The sequence below is a fragment of the Lissotriton helveticus genome, chromosome 11, assembly GCF_964261635.1.
Source record: "Lissotriton helveticus chromosome 11, aLisHel1.1, whole genome shotgun sequence".
NCBI lineage: Eukaryota > Metazoa > Chordata > Amphibia > Caudata > Salamandridae > Lissotriton > Lissotriton helveticus.
In genome coordinates, this window is record NC_136072.1 from 4,175,371 (window position 1) to 4,195,518 (window position 20,148).

The 20,148-nt window shown below is 47.9% G+C and overlaps 1 protein-coding gene across 1 annotated transcript in view; it reads left to right on the forward strand.

Annotated features, from left to right (window-relative positions):
- LOC144791841 (putative cation-transporting ATPase 13A4) overlaps positions 1 to 20,148 on the forward strand; it is a 350,880-nt gene that overhangs the window by 178,888 nt on the left and 151,844 nt on the right. The window lies entirely within an intron of this gene.

Sequence of the window (20,148 nt, forward strand, 5' to 3'; positions counted from 1 at the left end):
AGGAATGGTCTGCTGTGTAATATGAGACTGGAGTAAGGGAAGGAATGGGCTGCTGTGTAATATGAGATCGGAGTGAGGGAAGGAATGGGTTGCTGTGTAATATGAGACTGGAGTAAGGGAAGGAATGTGCTGTTGTGTAATATGAGACCGGAGTAAGGGAAGGAACGGGTTGCTGTGTAATATGAGACTACAGTAAGAGAAGGAATGTGTTGCTGTGTAATATGAGACTGCAGTAAGGGAAGGAACGGGTTGCTGTGTAATATGAGACTACAGTAAGAGAAGGAATGTGTTGCTGTGTAATATGAGACTGCAGTAAGGGAAGGAACAGGCTGCTGTGTAATATGAGACTGGAGTAAGGGAAGGAATGGGTTGCTGTGTAATATGAGACCGGAGTACGGGAAGGAACGGGTTGCTGTGTAATATGAGACTACAGTAAGAGAAGGAATGTGTTGCTGTGTAATATGAGACTGCAGTAAGGGAAGGAATGGTCTGCTGTGTAATATGAGACTGGAGTAAGGGAAGGAATGGGCTGCTGTGTAATATGAGATCGGAGTGAGGGAAGGAATGGGTTGCTGTGTAATATGAGACTGGAGTAAGGGAAGGAACGGGTTGCTGTGTAATATGAGACTGGAGTAAGGGAAGGAATGGGTTGCTGTGTAATATGAGACTGCAGTAAGGGAAGGAATGTGCTGTTGTGTAATATGAGACCGGAGTAAGGGAAGGAACGGGTTGCTGTGTAATATGAGACTGGAGTAAGGGAAGGAATGGGTTGCTGTGTAATATGAGACTGCAGTAAGGGAAGGAACAGGCTGCTGTGTAATATGAGACTGGAGTAAGGGAAGGAATGTGCTGTTGTGTAATATGAGACCGGAGTAAGGGAAGGAACGGGTTGCTGTGTAATATGAGACTGGAGTAAGGGAAGGAATGGGTTGCTGTGTAATATGACACTGGAGTAAGGGATGGAATGGGTTGCTGTGTAATATGAGACTGCAGTAAGGGAAGGAACAGGCTGCTGTGTAATATGAGACTGGGGTAAGGGAAGGAATGGGTTGCTGTGTAATATGAGACTGGGGTAAGGGAAGGAATGGTCTCCTGTGTAATATGAGACTGGAGTAAGAGACGGAATGGGCTGCTGTGTAATATGAGGGTGGAGTAAGAGGCGGAATGGGCTGCTGTGTAATATGAGGGTGAAGTAAAAGACGGAATGGGCTGCTGTGTAATATGAGACTGGAGTAAAGGAAGGAATGTGCTGCTGTGTAATAAGTGACTGGAGTAAAGGAAGGAATGGGCTGCTGTGTAATAAGTGACTGCAGTAAGGGAAGGAACAGGCTGCTGTGTAATATGAGACTGGAGTAAGGGAAGGAATGGTCTGCTGTGTAATATGAGACTGGAGTAAGGGAAGGAATGTACTGCTGTGTAATATGAGACCGGAGTAAGGGAAGGAACGGGTTGCTGTGTAATATGAGACTGGATTAAGGGAAGGAATGGGTTGCTGTGTAATATGAGACTGGAGTAAGGGAAGGAATGGGTTGCTGTGTAATATGACACTGGAGAAAGGGAAGGAATGGGTTGCTGTGTAATATGAGACCGGAGTAAGGGAAGGAACGGGTTGCTGTGTAATATGAGACTGCAGTAAGAGAAGGAATGTGCTGCTGTGTAATATGAGACTGGAGTAAGACAAGGAAAGGTCTGCTGTGTAATATGAGACCGGAGTAAGGGAAGGAACGGGTTGCTGTGTAATATGAGACTGGATTAAGGGAAGGAATGGGTTGCTGTGTAATATGAGACTGGAGTAAGGGAAGGAATGGGCTGTTGTGTAATATGAGACCGGAGTAAGGGAAGGAACGGGTTGCTGTGTAATATGAGACTGGGGTAAGGGAAGGAATAGGCTGCTGTGTAATATGAGACCGGAGTAAGGGAAGGAACGGGTTGCTGTGTAATATGAGACTGGGGTAAGGGAAGGAACGGGTTGCTGTGTAATATGAGACTGGAGTAAGGGAAGGAATGGGCTGCAGTGTAATATGAGACCGGAGTAAGGGAAGGAATGTGCTGCTGTGTAATATGAGACTGGAGTAAGGGAAGGAATGGGTTGCTGTGTAATATGAGACCGGAGTAAGGGAAGGAACAGGCTGCTGTGTAATATGAGACTGGGGTAAGGGAAGGAATGGGTTGCTGTGTAATATGAGACTGCAGTAAGGGAAGGAACAGGCTGCTGTGTAATACGAGACTGGAGTAAGGGAAGGAATGGATTGCTGTGTAATATGAGACTGAGGTAAGGGAAGGAATGGGTTGCTGTGTAATATGAGACTGGAGTAGGGGAAGGAATGGGCTGCTGTGTAATATGAAACTGGAGTAAGGGAAGGAATGTGCTGCTGTGTAATATGAGACTGGAGTAAGGGAAGGAACAGGCTGCTGTGTAATATGAGACTGGAGTAAGGGAAGGAATGGGCTGCTGTGTAATATGAGACTGGAGTAAGGGAAGGAACAGGCTGCTGTGTAATATGAGACTGGAGTAAGGGAAGGAATGTGCTGCTGTGTAATATGAGACTGGAGTAAGGGAAGGAATGTGCTGCTGTGTAATATGAGACTGGAGTAAGGGAAGGAACAGGCTGCTGTGTAATATGAGACTGGAGTAAGGGAAGGAATGGGCTGCTGTGTAATATGAGACTGGAGTAAGGGAAGGAACAGGCTGCTGTGTAATATGAGACTGGAGTAAGGGAAGGAATGTGCTGCTGTGTAATATGAGACTGGAGTAAGGGAAGGAATGTGCTGCTGTGTAATATGAGACTGGAGTAAGGGAAGGAATGTGCTGCTGTGTAATATGAGACTGGAGTAAGGGAAGGAATGTGATGCTGTGTAATATGAGACTGGAGTAAGGGAAGGAACGGATTGCTTGATTGAGATTGATTACAAACTTCGTAGCGCTAGTGTGTGTACTGAAACTATATTGCTGCAAGGGTTTTTTAACCTGTTGTCTTTTAAAACTTTACTTTTAAAAATTGTTGTTACCCTGTCATCTGGCGCGCTGACTCCCCGGTCCACCGCAGCAAATTCATGCTGTTTGTTGTGGAGGGAGGAATAGCGCTCGCACTTCCTTGTTGTTCCTCAGTGGGCGGCCATCTTTCGAGGGTGACGGTCTAGTCTCCCCTCACCTCCTAATCTACATAATTCCAGCCCACTCGCGCAGCGGTGACGCGCAGCGGGAGCGCCCTAGAAGCGCCGAAGAAGCGCCAAAGAGAGGCTAGTCTGTGCCAGTCCGCGTCCAGACGCTTCCAGCCTTCTGTCTCGGCATTATGGTAGGACCTCGCCTCAGAGATAGCGCTTCTTCCTTGCACTCATTATGCCCCACCCCGATTTTGTCCTGTTTACATTCGATCTTCCCTACTAATGCTAAGGCCCGCTGTAAAGCATGTGATTGGTGTATATCCCCTCCTAGCCCAGGTAAACATCCCCCTATGCACAAGAGGAAGATGTTTCTCCTGAATTGCCGGTCCCTGCCTAAGCACCACACTGAACTAGCGTTACTGATAGAGGAACTCAATCCTGAAGCCCTCTTTTTGACCGAGACATGGCTTCAGCTAGAAAATGATCCAGCCTTAGTATGGGCCACCCCCCAAGGTTACACTTTTAAGCGGCTGGACCGCCAGACAGGTAGAGGCGGAGGATTGGCCATCATCTATAGAGACAAGTATAGATGCCGTGTCACTCCTGCTACTACACCAGCTTGTGAGAGCCTACATTTCACCCTTGAATTCTCCCCACCATTACCTTTTCTGGTATGCTAGTCTACCGACCACCTGGCCCTCTCTGCGATTTCATCACTAGTATGACGGATATAGCTGCCAATCTTGTACTCACCTCAGCAAATTTTACTCTGCTGGGTGACCTAAATTTGCATTTAGATGACCCGCATGATGCATCAGCCAATAGTCTCCGCTCAAACTTCCAAGCTATCGATCTGTGCCAAAAGGGCTTCCATTCGACGCATACTAAGGGACATCTCTTAGATCACGTCTAAAGTAACTTGGATAGTCTAATGGTCGAGGTACCTATACCACTGCTCTGGACCGATCATTTTTTAATACCTTTTAGCTGGTCTATAAGCACTCCTCCCATCTCACAAATCCATGACAAACATTGGGGTAGGAAATGGAGCTCTCTTCCACTCCCTAAATGGGAACAGGCCCTTATCGAACAGCCGCCTCGAAAGACGAGTAACTCCAACACAGCCGCTCTTAACTTTGATAACTGGATATCCAGTACCCTTGATCAAGTGCTCCCGAAGGGTCCTCTGCAAGTAATAAAAAGATCTAAAGTCGCCCCCTGGTATTCTCCCGGTCTCAGAATTCTGAAACAAGCATGCCGCAAATCGGAGAGAGCCTGGAGGAAAGAACGTTCTCCATTGAAGGAATCAGAGTATAGAGCCGCTATAAAGCTCTACAAAAATGAAATAAAATCTGCACAAGTGGAGTTCTACGGAACCAAAATTAATCTTGCCGCGAACTCCCCTAAGGACATTTTCAAAATAGCGAAATCTCTAATTTCCCCTCCCTCTGAGCTTCTGCCATCGGATGGCATACAGGATCATTGTAACAGCCTAGCCACCTTCTTTTCTCAAAAGATTCAGGCCATCTACTCCCTGTTCCCTAAAGGTAGTGAGGATACAGGCCTCACTTCCACAACAGACTCGGACCCGCCCACTTCCTGTTCATTGGACACTTTTCCATTTCTCTGCCCTAGTACATTAGATGCAATGATCCCTAAAGTCACCTCGGGATCTCCTAATGATCCGGCCCCCCCACAGACCCTAGTTAAGGTGATCGATACCATCCGCCCGTTCATCTTGGATGTCCTCAATGCCTCTATCACTTCCAACTCCGTCCCAGCTGCATGGAAGTGTGCGATGGTTAGGGCTCTGCTGAAAAAGCCGAATTTGGATCACACCAACTTGTCCAATTTTCGCCCCATCTCACTGCTTCCTTGGATGAGCAAACTGTTGGAGAAGCACGTTAACAAGATCTTAGTAGATTATTTAGAATCTAATAGTCTACTTCGTGTCTCTCAGACTGGTTTCCGCCCGCAGCACAGCACGGAAACGGCTCTCCTGGCAGTGACGGAGGCAGCGAGAGTCATGCTGGACCGGGGAGGAAAAACAGCCATCATACTCCTCGACCTCAGTGCCGTGTTTGACACAGTTAACCATGCCACATTATTACATCGTCTGAAGGGCATGGGTGTGTCGGGCGCGGCCCTAGCATGGCTGACCTCCTTCCTGGACGAGCGATTCTTCCAGGTGTTTGAGGGCGAGGTGGTATCTTCCAAGCATCCACTTAGCTGTGGGGTCCCCCAGGGCTCCTCCCTGAGCCCCACCTTGTTTAATGTTTACATGCAGCCTCTAGAGAAGATAGTCCACCCTTTTGGTGTGCGTATTGTCACCTACGCCGACGACACACCCAATTGGTGGTCTCTCTGGACCACACTGAGGGGTCATCTAACACCCTGGGCCCCTGTCTAGAGGCTGTTGCTGAGTGGATGAGATCCTCCCACCTCAAACTCAATGGGGAGAAGACTGAGATCATGTTATTGGGCAACCACTCCTTGACCACCTTGGCTCCCATCTGGCCCTCATGTCTCGGCTCTCCCCCTCCTCCCAAACCTCAGATAAAGAGCCTGGGAATCTGGCTTGACAAAGCGCTGGATTTCTCGGTCCAAGCCACTAAAATCGCTTCCACATGCGTCGGGTTAATGAAAATGCTCCGCAAAGTGCTCCCCCTGCTTCCATTCCAGGCGAGAAGGATCATGGTTCAGGCCCTGATACTCTCCCGCCTGGATTATGGAAATGCTCTTTATTTAGGAGCCCCGGCGGTAGTGACTAAAAGGCTTCAAGTCACGCAAAACTGCGCCGCCCGACTACTGTTCAACATTCCTCGCTGGCAATCAGCGAGGAATGCACTAAAAGAACTCCATTGGCTTCCAGTGATTGCCAGAGCGCAGTTCAAGGCCATGTGCATTTTGCACAAATCTTTCCACCGAACGGGCCCTGCCATCTTGTTTCCCTTGGTGGTACCTTATGCACCTTCTAGAACTCTTCGCTCCGGCTCACTGCATTTGGCAACCACAATTAAAATCAACAAAGCCCGATGGGGCGGCCGCTCCTTTGCCCACACGGCTGCAAAACTCTGGAACTCTCTCCCTTTAGCCCTGAGAGAGAATAGTAACCGAATGTCATTCAGGAAAGCTCTGAAAACCCATCTGTTCACAAAAACGTGTTGACGTACCCGGTAGCCCGCCACAGTACTCAGTCTAAAGCGCTGCGAGGCCTGCGGGTAGTTACGCGCTATATAAGTGCAATTTTTCATTTCATTTCATTGCTGTCTAATATGAGACTGGGGTAATTGAAGGATTGGGCTGCTGTGTAATATGAGACCGGAGTAAGGGAATTAATGTGCTGCTGTGTAATATGAGACTGGGGTAAGGGAAGGAATGGATTGATGTGTAATTTGAGACTGGGGTAAAGGAAGAAATGGATTGCTGTGTAATATGAGACTGGGGTAAGGGAAGAAATGGATTGCTGTGTAATATGAGACTGGGGTAAGGGAAGGAATGGGCTGCTGTGTAATATGAGACTGGAGTAAGGGAAGGAATGGGCTGCTGTGTAATATGAGACTGGAGTAAGGGAAGGAATGGGCTGCTGTGTAATATGAGACCGGAGTAAGTGAAGGAACAGGTTGCTGTGTAATATGAGACTGCAGTAAGAGAAGGAATGTGCTGCTGTGTAATATGAGACTGCAGTAAGAGAAGGAATATGCGGCTGTGTAATATGAGACTGCAGTAAGAGAAGGAATATGCTGCTGTGTAATATGACACTGGAGTAAGGGAAGGAATGGATTGATGTGTAATTTGAGACTGGGGTAAGGGAAGGAATGGGCTGCTGTGTAATACGAGACGGGAGTAAGGGAAGGAATGTGTTGCTGTGTAATATGAGACTGAGGTAAGGGAAGGAATGGGTTGCTGTGTAATATGAGACTGGAGTAGGGGAAGGAATGGGTTGCTGTGTAATATGAGACGGGAGTAAGCGAAGGAATGTGTTGCTGTGTAATATGAGACTGGAGTAAGGGAAGGAATGGATTGCTGTGTAATTTGAGACTGGGGTAAGGGAAGGAATGGGCTGCTGTGTAATACGAGACGGGAGTAAGGGAAGGAATGTGTTGCTGTGTAATATGAGACTGAGGTAAGGGAAGGAATGGGTTGCTGTGTAATATGAGACTGGAGTAGGGGAAGGAATGGGTTGCTGTGTAATATGAGACGGGAGTAAGCGAAGGAATGTGTTGCTGTGTAATATGAGACTGGAGTAAGGGAAGGAATGGATTGCTGTGTAATATGAGACTGAGGTAAGGGAAGGAATGGGTTGCTGTGTAATATGAGACTGGAGTAGGGGAAGGAATGGGTTGCTGTGTAATATGAGACGGGAGTAAGCGAAGGAATGTGTTGCTGTGTAATATGAGACTGGAGTAAGGGAAGGAATGGATTGCTGTGTAATATGAGACTGAGGTAAGGGAAGGAATGGGTTGCTGTGTAATATGAGACTGGAGTAGGGGAAGGAATGTGCTGCTGTGTAATATGAGACCGGAGTAAGGGAAGGAACGGGTTGCTGTGTAATATGAGATTGGTGTAAGGGAAGGAATGGATTGCTGTGTAATATGAGACTGAGGTAAGGGAAGGAATGGGTTGCTGTGTAATATGAGACTGGAGTAGGGGAAGGAATGGGTTGCTGTGTAATATGAGACTTGAGTAAGGGAAGGAATGGGTTGCTGTGTAATATGAGACTGGGGTAAGGGAAGAAATGGATTGCTATGTAATATGAGACTGGGGTAAGGGAAGGAATGGGCTGCTGTGTAATATGAGACCGGAGTAAGCGAAGGAATGTGCTGCTGTGTAATATGAGACTGGAGTAAGGGAAGGAATGTGCTGCTGTGTAATATGAGACCGGAGTCAGGGAAGGAATAGGCTGCTGTGTAATATGAGACTGCAGTAGGGGAAGGAATGGGTTGCTGTCTAATATGAGACTGGAGTAAGGGAAGGAATGGGTTGCTGTGTAATATGAGACTGGGGTAAGGGAAGAAATGGATTGCTATGTAATATGAGACTGGGGTAAGGGAAGGAATGGGCTGCTGTGTAATATGAGACCGGAGTTAGCGAAGGAATGTGCTGCTGTGTAATATGAGACTGGAGTAAGGAAAGGAATGGGTTGCTGTGTAATATGAGACTGGAGTAAGAGACGGAATTGGTTGCCGTGTAATATGAGAATGCAGTAAGAGAAGGAATGTGCTGCTGTGTAATATGAGACCGGAGTAAGGGAAGGAATAGGCTGCTGTGTAATATGAGACTGCAGTAGGGGAAGGAATGGATTGCTGTGTAATATGAGACTGGAGTAAGGGAAGGAATGGGTTGCTGTGTAATATGAGACTGGAGTAAGGGAAGGAATGGGTTGCTGTGTAATATGAGACTGGAGTAAGGGAAGGAATGGGTTGCTGTGTAATATGAGACTGGAGTAAGCAAAGGAATGTCCTGCTGTGTAATATGAGACTGGAGTAAGGGAAGGAATGGGCTGCTGTGTAATATGAGACCGGAGTAAGGGAAGGAATGGGTTGCTGTGTAATATGAGACTAGAGTAAGGGAATGAATGTGCTGCTGTGTAATATGAGACCGGAGTAAGGGAAGGAATAGGCTGCTGTGTAATATGAGACTGCAGTAGGGGAAGGAATGGGTTGCTGTGTAATATGAGACTGGAGTAAGGGAAGGAATGGATTGCTGTGTAATATGAGACTAGAGTAAGGGAATGAATGTGCTGCAGTGTAATATGAGACTGGGGTAAGGGAAGAAATGGATTGCTGTGTAATATGAGACTAGAGTAAGGGAATGAATGTGCTGCTGTGTAATATGAGACTGAGGTAAGGGAAGAAATGGATTGCTGTGTAATATGAGACTGAGGTAAGGGAAGAAATGGATTGCTGTGTAATATGAGACTGGAGTAAGCAAAGGAATGTCCTGCTGTGTAATATGAGACTGGAGTAAGGGAAGGAATGGGTTGCTGTGTAATATGAGACTAGAGTAAGGGAATGAATGTGCTGCTGTGTAATATGAGACTGGGGTAAGGGAAGAAATGGATTGCTGTGTAATATGAGACTGGAGTAAGCAAAGGAATGTCCTGCTGTGTAATATGAGACTGGAGTAAGGGAAGGAATGGGTTGCTGTGTAATATGAGACCGGAGTAAGGGAAGGAATGGGTTGCTGTGTAATATGAGACTAGAGTAAGGGAATGAATGTGCTGCTGTGTAATATGAGACCGGAGTAAGGGAAGGAACGGGTTGCTGTGTAATATGAGACCGGAGTAAGGGAAGGAACGGTCTGCTGTGTAATATGAGCCTGGGGTAAGGGAAGAAATGGGTTACTGTGTAATATGAGACCGGAGTAAGGGAAGGAATGGGTTGCTGTGTAATATGAGACCGGAGTAAGGGAAGGAACGGTCTGCTGTGTAATATGAGCCTGGGGTAAGGGAAGAAATGGGTTACTGTGTAATATGAGACCGGAGTAAGGGAAGGAATGGGTTGCTGTGTAATATGAGATCGGAGTAAGTGAAGGAACAGGTTGCTGTGTAATATGAGACTGCAGTAAAGGAAGGAATGGGTTGCTGTGTAATATGAGACTGCAGTAAGAGAAGGAATATGCTGCTGTGTAATATGAGACTGCAGTAAGAGAAGGAATATGCTGCTGTGTAATATGAGACTGCAGTAAGAGAAGGAATGTTCTGTTGTGTAATATGACACTGGAGTAAGGGAAGGAACGGGTTGCTGTGTAATATGAGACCGGGGTAAGGGAAGGAACGGGTTGCTGTGTAATATGAGACTGGGGTATGGGAAGGAACGGGTTGCTGTGTAATATGAGACCGGGGTAAGGGAAGGAACGGGTTGCTGTGTAATATGAGACTGGTGTAAGGGAAGGAACGGGTTGCTGTGTAATATGAGACTGGGGTATGGGAAGGAACGGGTTGCTGTGTAATATGAGACCGGGGTAAGGGAAGGAACGGGCTGCTGTGTAATATGAGACCGGGGTAAGGGAAGGAACGGGTTGCTGTGTAATATGAGACTAGAGTAAGAGAAGGAATGGGTTGCTGTGTAATATGAGACTGGAGTGAGGGAAGGGACGGTCTGCTGTGTAATATAAGGGTGGTGTATGGCATAGAACAGACTGTTGTGTGGTATGAGCCCGTGTAAGACATGGTTTGCACCCCTCCTGGCCCCTTCTGTTCAGAGTCGGGACATTCTTGCTGAGAAGTGTTCAGACATGTTGAAAGCTCTGTTGCTTCACTTCCCTGACCCCAAAGCGCCAGGTGATGATGCGTTTTATGAACAGACTCCTCCATGAGGGGCCCAATGCATGGACAGAGTCTGGGTGACCCTCGCTCAGAAAGAACCTGCCCTGTTCCTGCATTAAATGCCCCTTTGAGAAGCTGCCCAGTCGAGGCACGCGCGGGAATTAAGGTTTTATCTCACCAGGGTCAATTGAAAGACAGATTAACGCGGCCCCCTGCTGGGCTCAGAAGAAAAGGGGATTTTTAATAAAGTCATATATAATTAAAAACACATCAAAGCACGTGCCCTCACAATGGCAGCTTTGATCAAAGCCGCACACGTGCCTCATTCTCCGTCTAGGACGTGGTCTGTTCACGCTGTGTGCGGGTGACGGCCCTGGGCATGTGTGAGCCTTTGAGACACGCACACGCACACAGTCTGAAGGGCTGTAATACAAACAGATGTTGAGTGCAGTGGGGCTGTCTCTGGTTGCCCAAGCGCACACCATGGAGAGGAAACCAGCTGTTGCAAAAACAACATTTGATGCACAGAATGCAGAACAATGTCATACATTCACCCCAGTACAGAGATCTGGGCCTAAATCCATCGTTTTTTTGCACTCCACACCACCCTGGGTTAGACACTGGCTATATGCAAATCAGCTCTGACCCTGTGCCTCATGGGAACAGTCCAGTCCAAGCCATGTCTTTTCCAGACCGGAATCAAGCATTCAAGGACCGGTTTCTGGCTATCAGCCTTCATTCAGCCTGGATAGCTTGACTCCAGTGGTGTGGAGAGCCTGGGACTCACGTCTGAGCATACCCAGCCCACTCTGGGTGAAAATTGCAAAAAACACAGTTGATGGACAGAATGTAGAACAATGTCATACATTCACCCCAGTACAGAGATCTGGGCCTAAACCATCGTTTTTTTGCACTCCACACGACCCCAGGTCAGACATGGCCATATACAAATCAGTCAGTCAGTCAAAGTTGGCTTTATTTGGATATGGAACATATCTTTAAAAGCAATACAGTACAGTTTTAAAATGCATAAAAAAGCCAATTCATAAAAGACAGTTATACAAATTCAAAAAAACGAATGGCAGCAATAAATTACATAAAATTGTCAATTTTAAAACCACAATTAAACAACACAAGAAAGCCTTTTTGACCTAATCAGCCATGCCCAATTTAAAAACTTTGCCATGCCACAGACAAATAGGGGCCGTGTGTCAGATTTTAGGATACGTAAGGCCTCGCTACATTGTCTGGTACCTAACTCTTTACATAGGGGTTTCAGCCACCTAAGGCGAGGAGCTTTATAGGCAGGGCATACAAATAAAAAGTGAGGGACCGACTCAATCCTAGTCTCACAGAATGGGCAAAAAGGAGTAGTCTGTACAGGTGACTTCCATCTAGCGGTCAATTCGCAAACGGGCAGCACTCCTATTCTAAATTTAAAATATAAGGCCCTATCTCTGGGTTTTGAGATAATATCGAGATAGGGCTCTCGCGATGCCACCTCCTTTAATAATAGGAATTCGACAGTACATCTACATACATTAAGGTTAGAATTTCTCGAATCCCTTACCCAATTCCAATACAATTGTTTCAAAACAGACTTGGGCGGTGCGGACCTAGACTGCCAGACCTCTCCAAGACCCACCTCTCCAAGTAAACACTTCACATCCCTCAACCATCCTATTTTGTGCCAACCAGACATTGATAAAACCTCTTTTAGCCCCTCCGCATAACTAGCGAGTTCCGGACCTCTCCATAAACGAGTCCAGAGGAGTAGAGGGCGCAACCTTGCCTGATCTTTAATAGAGCGACAGCCCATGTCGAGGAATAGGGGAAGGGTGGGGGTACTAAGGAAGGCCCATTAAACCCTTCAAGAATTTATTTTCCGAACAAGTCAGCTGATCCACATTCTGCGCCCCCCAAAGCTCCGCCCCGTAAAGCGCCGCACTCACGCCTCTGGCCTTGTAAATGTCCAGTACCAGAGGACCGTTGTTCTTTAAGCAGGGCCCCCACCACCCTTTTATGATTTAGCAACATTTTTTGGAGATGACAATTCCACCTCATGGTGTCAGAGAGGCGGATTCCTAAATAGTCGAACTCCTTGACCCTTTCTAGGGATACTGAGTTCAGCACGGGTGGCCTGCCCATTTTCTTCGGGGGATTCAAGACCAAATATTTGGTCTTTCCGGTGTTAATTTCTAAACCCCTCGAGTCACAAAAAGATTGGAACCTATCAAGGAGGCTCTGCAGCCCGACCGGAGTCTTAGAAATCAAGAGGGTGTCGTCTGCAAATAGAAGCGTGGGTATTCTCCTGCCCGCCGGGGATGGAGCATCTGAAGGATTTTGTAAGAGATGCTCCACCACACCGTTAACATAGAATGAAAACAGGGTGGGGGCTAAAACACAGCCCTGACGGACACCTCTATTTACAGCTATTCTAGCGGTCTTTTGGCCCTGATTTCCCCACCGAATCTGAGCAAAATTTTCTGCGTGAAACTTAATTATCAAAGATAATAGGTACGGTGGCATTCCCAAATCAGATAGGACCCTCCATAAACGGCTGCGGGGCACTAGGTCAACGGCAGTCCGCAAATCTATAAAGGCGAGATACAGACTGCCTTTGCCTAGCACGACCACCTTCCAGTATAGCAACAGCAGGCGAAATGACTGCTCGATGGTCCCGGTGCCAGACCTAAAACCTGCCTGAAAATCAGAAAGTATCCTATTCTCCTCTACCCACTGCAACACCCTCCCCAAAACCACCTTTCCTGCTACCTTCTGCGAGGAATCCAGTAGACTTATAGGGCGATAATTAGCTGGGTCGTCCCGACACCCTTTTTTAAAAATTGGGACGACCTCAGCGCCCATCCAGGAGCCTGGGAGAGGTGCGTCATAAAAACTTGCATTAAGTAGTGATGCAATGAGCTTTCCCCATTCTAATGTAGAAATGCGGATCAAATCCCCGGGTAGCCCATCCAGCCCCGCAGCTTTATTTGGGATAAGACACGAAATTGCATCCTCTACTTCCTTCCCTGTAAACAGAAGGTCCTCACTTAGCCCAAAAAAGTCCACTGACAATTTTTCAGAAGGATCTCCCCCCTCACCCAATGCCACAGTGTACAGTTTGGAAAATGGTTAAACCATGAAACCTCAGGGATATTGCATGTTACAAGGGAATCCATGGGTTTGCCCCTGGCTCTGACTAATTCCCAAAATTGCAAATCAGCCTTGACCCTGTGCCTCATGGGAACAGTCCAGCCCGACTGCCAAGCCATGTCTTTCCCAGACCGGAATCAAGCATCCAAGGACCGGTTTCTGGCTTTCAGCCTTCATCAGCCTGGATAGCTTGACTCCAGTGGTGTGGAGAGCCCGGGACTCACGTCTGAGCATACACAGCCCACGCGGGGTGACAAATGCAAAAAAACACAGTTGATGGACCGAATGTAGAACAATGTCATACATTCACCCCAGTACAAGGATCTGGGCCTAAATCCATTGTTTTTTTGCACTCCACACCACCCTGGGTCAGACTGTTTTTTCCATCCACAATTCAGTGTCAGAGGAGTGGGCAGGAATGTTCTCATGTATCTTTTCTGTTCCTATTGTGAAGCACTCTGACACCTTCGGGTAAAGTCCGCGCTATATAAAAATGCACAAATAAATAAATAAATAAATAAAGTGACCGGGACAGAAGTTGTCACACAACGCTGGCGAGGGCGGGCCTTGTGTAGTCCGCACAATCTTCAAATGTAGCGATGTGTCCCACACGTCGACGCCCATCATGGGGACACACAGGGATGGTCCACCCCGGAGAATAACAAAAGGACAGCCATCTGTCGACACTTGGACAAAAGGCTGGTTATACTCTGGTCATCCATCGGCGACGATATATAAACCCAGGTCGCCATTGTTGAACACTATAAACCCTGCCCCCAGGTATTATCCATCAATCAATAATCCAGGTATGAGACAGAATCGTCTCCGCGTGGCCACATTGACGACGGTGCGCACCCGCTACAAACCTTGGGCTTGTGGAGCTTTAGAAGATGTTGTGTTTGTAAAGTTTTCACCACAGCATGAAGGGTGCCGGTCGTGTGACCTTTAGTGCTTCAGACCGGGGTCATTTTAAGCGAATGCCGCCTCTTTGGACACGTTTTGCAGTAAGTCTGCTCTGCTCTTAGATACTTTTTTTTTTTTATTTCAAAAGTTTTTTATTTAGAAGATTTTCAATACAGTACAGTAGTGATGCAGTGATACTGGGGGGTGTTACAGCTGGGAGATATTATGCATTTTATGGTTCCATGGGTACATAAATCATACATGGTATAGGCTGTTCGGGTTGTAGGTCTGTAAACCCCCCGGAGAGTGTGAGAGGGGGAAAAGAAAGAGGCGGGGGGGTCTCGGTGTTGCCTTCTTAGCTCTTAGCTGTGGCTGCTTGCTGGCAGAGTGTGCAGTGTGTGTGTTTACGGGGGTTTTTTGTACCTCCAGGCGTTCATCCAGGGCCGCCCACAATTTAATTCTTAGCGTTGTGGCCAGGTGAGAATTTCCCAGTGATGTTGTCTGCGCCTCTGAGAAAGGTGACCCAGTTTACCCAGCTTTTGAATGCTGCCTTGGCTGTGTCTTTCCAGTTTACTAATATGTTTTTTTTTTAATTTCAAATGTTTTTGTTAAAATATAAGTTTCATATCAGAAGTTACATACAGTACATTATAATGCAGAAAGAGAGAAGAGAGAAAGAAAGAGAAAGGGAGGATGTCTACTAGGTCTCTCTCCTCTTTGTTCTCTAGGGGCCCGATGTAGGTAATCCCAGATTACCGATTCTTAAATACCGAATCATACCGATTTGGTATTTAAGAACTGGCAATAGGGATTTAGGTAATTTTACCGATTTCATTACAGAATCGGTAACATTCGGTAATTACCGAATCGGTATTTAAGAACTGGCAATAGGGATTTAGGTAATTTTACCGATTTCATTACAGAATCGGTAACATTCGGTAATTACCGAATCGGTATTTACCGATTCGGTAATTGCCATTCATTCCTATGGGCCTGGAGGCCCATAGGAATGAATGTCAATTACCGAATCGGAAAATACCGATTCGGTAATTGGAGGAAACATTGAAGAGTGGCAGGGTGTCACTTTGACACCCTGTTGCACCCCTCAATTGTGCATGGGTGCACATGTTGCAGACATACATGCCCTAAGGGCATGTATGTCTGCAACATGGCAGCGTTTGGAAAGCAAAAAAAATGCTTTTTAAAGGGTTTTCATTATTTACCACCAACTTCTAGTTGGTGGTAAATAACGAATTCTGAAACCCTTGTAGCACTGAAAACAGTGCTACCTACATCTAAAATTACAGAATCGGTAATTTTACCAATTCGGTATTTCACCGAATCGGTAAAATTACAGAATCTGTAAAATTACAGATTCTGTAATTTTACATGCCCCTACATCTCAATATTCACATACCGGTCGGAAACGGCTGAAAATCGGTATTTTCGGCCGTTTCCGACCTGTATTTGCCTACCTACATCGGGCCATAGGTCTGTTGCCATGAATGCTGTGGCTATCCCTATGAAGCCTGGCTGTATGTTCTTCCCTATGGTCGTGCTGATGAGGTCACTCACTCTCATCCAGAACGTCTTGACTTTTGGACAGTCGAAGATGAGGTGTTGTAGGTCCCCTGTCCCCCTGTGGCAGTTGCAGCCCGTATCGCTGTCCCTTATGCCTGCCTCTGCGAGTTTGGCCGGAGTCCAGAAGGCTCTATGTAGGAGCCAGTATTTTGTCTGTGTCAGTTGTGGTGTGATTTTATTTGTTGTGGCTCACCTCCATAGTCTACCCTGTTCTTCCTCACTGAGGTGTCTCGTGTACAGTGTTTCCCAGAATGTAGTTGCTTTTGCGTTCAGTGAGGATGTTTGGGGGCTCAGGAGTTTGTATATGTGCGCTGTTTGGTGTTCTGTCCTATTGAGGTTGCTCGTGTATTGTATGATGGTGGGTTTCCCCTTGTGCAGGCTTGCTTTGGCGATGGCTGCCTTGATTTTGAGGAAGCTGTAGATACTTTTTAATACTTCGTGGTGAGAGGTTCACTGTTTGCAGACAGTGCGTGTGGGAGAGAGTAAACTCTGTCTTGTGAAGGGAGGGGTGACCGAGAGTGCCCCCCCCATACATACTGTGCAGCCCTCAGCTGTGCCCTGAGCTGTGCTCTGCCCCCCCCCCCCCCCCCCCCCCGCTGGCCTCGGCCACAGACCCCTCAGCCGGTGCCTGGTCGTTGCTGGGCCTCTGGCTGAGGACAGTCGGTGCCTGGGCCGGTGTTTGGGATCCACGTTCAAGTCCCAGCTTCACTTCGACATCCGGTGATTCTGGGCAAATCATGTAAAAGGTGAGGGGGGGGGGGGGGGGGCTGTGGAAGAGCAGGCAGCGCTGCGAGGCCAGTAGAGGCGCTGGGCGCTGTGAGGCCAGTGGAGGCGCTGGGCGCTGTGAGGCCAGTGGAGGCGCTGGGCGCTGTGAGGCCAGTGGAGGCGCTGGGCGCTGTGAGGCCAGTGGAGGTTCTGGGCGCTGTGAGGCCAGTGGAGGCGCTGGGCGCTGTGAGGCCAGGTGAGGCGCTGGGCGCGGCCCCTGGAGGGCCCGGGGCCACTTCTGCGTATTTGGCAGTAACTCGTCCTGTCTCGTGGGTTGTAAGCCGAGAATCACCGGAGCTCGGCCCTGTCTGGACCTGCGCCCCGAGCCCAGCCATTGACAGCGATGTCTGGTATGTGAAGCCTCCCCCCGCCCCCGGGGGCGCGCCGGGATCCCACGAGTGAGGTCTCGTCGAGGCGCGCCCCCGCCGCGGGTCTGAAAATGAGAAAAATCACACATTGAAACCGAGAGCCGCCGGGATCTGCGCAACTGAAGGAGCCCCCACCTGCTGGCTCTGTGGTGCCTCCCTCTGGCCCCTGGGGGCCCAGAGGCAGGGGCCCCTCCTGCTGAAGGAAGCCCCCGCCTGCTGGCTCTGTGGTGCCTCCCTCTGGCCCCTGGGGGCCCAGAGGCAGGGGCCCCTCATGCTGAAGGAGCCCCCACCTGCTGGCTCTGTGGTGCCTCCCTCTGGCCCCTGGGGGCCCAGAGGCAGGGGGTCCCTCCTGCTGATGGGGTACAAAAAGGGGTGGTGAGGGACGGACGAGGACCGGTTTCTGCTGAAGGGAGCCCCCACCTGCTGGCTCTAGGTGTGGCCCCTGAGGGCCCAGAGGCAGGGGGGCCCTCATGCTGAAGGGAGCCCCCACCTGCTGCCTCTGGTGTACCTTCCTCTGGCTGTGGCCCCCGAGGGCCCAGACGCGAGGGTGCCCCTCCTGCTGGAGTGTCACACCCGTGGCAGAGGGTGTGCGCTGCTTACATCCACGCCAGGGCCCCGCCGCGAGCCACCCGGCGCTTGTAAACAAACCGTGATTTCCATAGATGAATATTAGTTTATTTCCCCTTGATTGGACGGACAGCCCGGCGGGGGCTTTATTCTGTTTGTCGTCACCGTACGGGTGATGACGTGCAGTTTTATGGACTATAAAATTTATTGAATAATGGAATAATTTAGATTCAACAACCAACAATAAAGCAGAGGGACACAGTCCTGCATCCAGAGTGCTGCACACACAATACACATAACATGTAACTAAGTTTTTTCAGGCATTTACAGAAACAAGAGCAAAAGATGTTAAAGTATAATCGCTTCACATATGCGGAAAACACATGAATTTTAGCACATCATAGTGAACTTAGTGTTTAAACACATATTTAGTCGACGGCGTTTCGATCCAATCCTCAATAATGGATCATCATCAGGACATTTGATAGGTTGCCTGAATTAAAAGGCCTTATGATTAAGGTAGGTGCGTAATAATTGGTAATTAGGCACCGGCATCGGTCGGGACACAGTGAGATTGGAGTAACCTAGGTAGGTGGTTAACCCACGAAAAAAGGGCTCCGAGACTCCACGGCGCGACCTGGCACCGGGATGTTGCTGCGTGTTCCACTGTGAACATCAGGAGCCCGTACGTTAGCTACCACGCTTCGCTACAAGGGACTGTTTACCTAGAAGCTCCCAGGTTACGTTTTGGAAATCGATTGTACCACATGGCTGACCGATGACTGCCCGTCCAGCGGCAGCACGGCTTACCTAAAAGTCTGATCCCTTGGGATACCATTATTCGTGGGTTAACCGCCTACCTAGGTCACTCCAATCTCACTGTGTCCCGACCGATGCCGGTGCCTAATTACCAATTATTACGCACCTACCTTAATCATAAGGCCTTTTAATTCAGGCAACCTATCAAATGTCCTGATGATGATCCATTATTGAGGATTGGATCGAAACGCCGTCGACTAAATATGTGTTTAAACACTAAGGGCCAGATGTAGGTAGGGTTTTACCGGTCGGTAACGGCCGAATTCGGCCGTTACCGACCGGTAAAAGGATTTTGAGATGTAGGGGGCAGAATCGGTAAATTTACCATTCGGTAAATTTACTGATCGGTAATTTTACCGATTCTGTAAATATACCGGTCGGTATATTTACCGACCGGTATTTTTACAGATTCGTTAAAATTGATATGTAGGTGGGACTCTTATGAGTCCCACAAGGCCTAAGAAATCGGTATTTTACCATCAAATTCAATTTGATGGTGAAATACCGATTCAGGTGTGCATGCACATGTGTGCATGCACACCTGTGCCATATGACAGGCAGACCTGCCCTTAGGGCAGGTATGCCTGCCATATGGCCCCCGACCCTTTTTTGGGGGTGCTAGAGGGTGTCAAAGTGACACCCCCTGCACCCTTGTCAAAATCGGTATTTACCGATTCGGTAAATACCGACCGGTAATGCCCCATTCATTCCTATGGGCTTCAAAGCCCATAGGAATGAATGGAGCATTACCGGTCGGTATTTACCGATTCGGTAAATACCGATTTTTACCGAATCGGTAAAATGCACATCTGGATGGACCTACATGTCCACCCTTCATATTTACCGATTCTTAATTACCGAATCGGTAAAATTCGGTAATTAAGAATCGGTAAATATTTTTTACCTACATCTGGGCCTAAGTTCACTATGATGTGCTAAAATTCATGTGTTTTCCGCATATGTGAAGCGATTATACTTTAACGTCTTTTGCTCTTGTTTCTGTAAATGCCTGAAAAACCTTAGTTACATGTTATGTGTATTGTGTGTGCAGCACTCTGGATGCAGGACTGTGTCCCTCTGCTTTATTGTTGGTTGTTGAATCTAAATTATTCCATTATTCAATAAATTTTATAGTCCGGCTGGACTATTTGTTTATTATAGTGCACATTGTGGCCTATAATTATTGGAATTACCAATTCGCTCCTGTCAAGGGCCGCTGTCCTTTACTTAACTGATACCCCAGGTCCTTGGTTACTTAGTGGGTTCCCTTGTCTTTTGATAACAGTGCAGTTTTATGTGCATCTTTGATTTGCGCGCCCCCTGAAGCTCGACTCTTAGTAACACAGCTACTCTTACTAAATATATTAAAGGCAAAAATACAAGTAGCAGGGGCCCCTCCGATCCCTGCAGGGACCGCAGACATACAATATCTAAAGGTAAACCGCCCTAGAAGCCTCACGACGTATTTTTGTGCAGATCTCAGATGCATTGGGGGGGGGGGGGGGCTCGGCGCGGATTTACAGGGTGGAGTGCAGTTTGTGCTGGTATTCCTGCCCCTCGGGTACAAATTCTACCCGAGCTGCAACTCGCGCTTGTATGCAAACTTACCGTTAG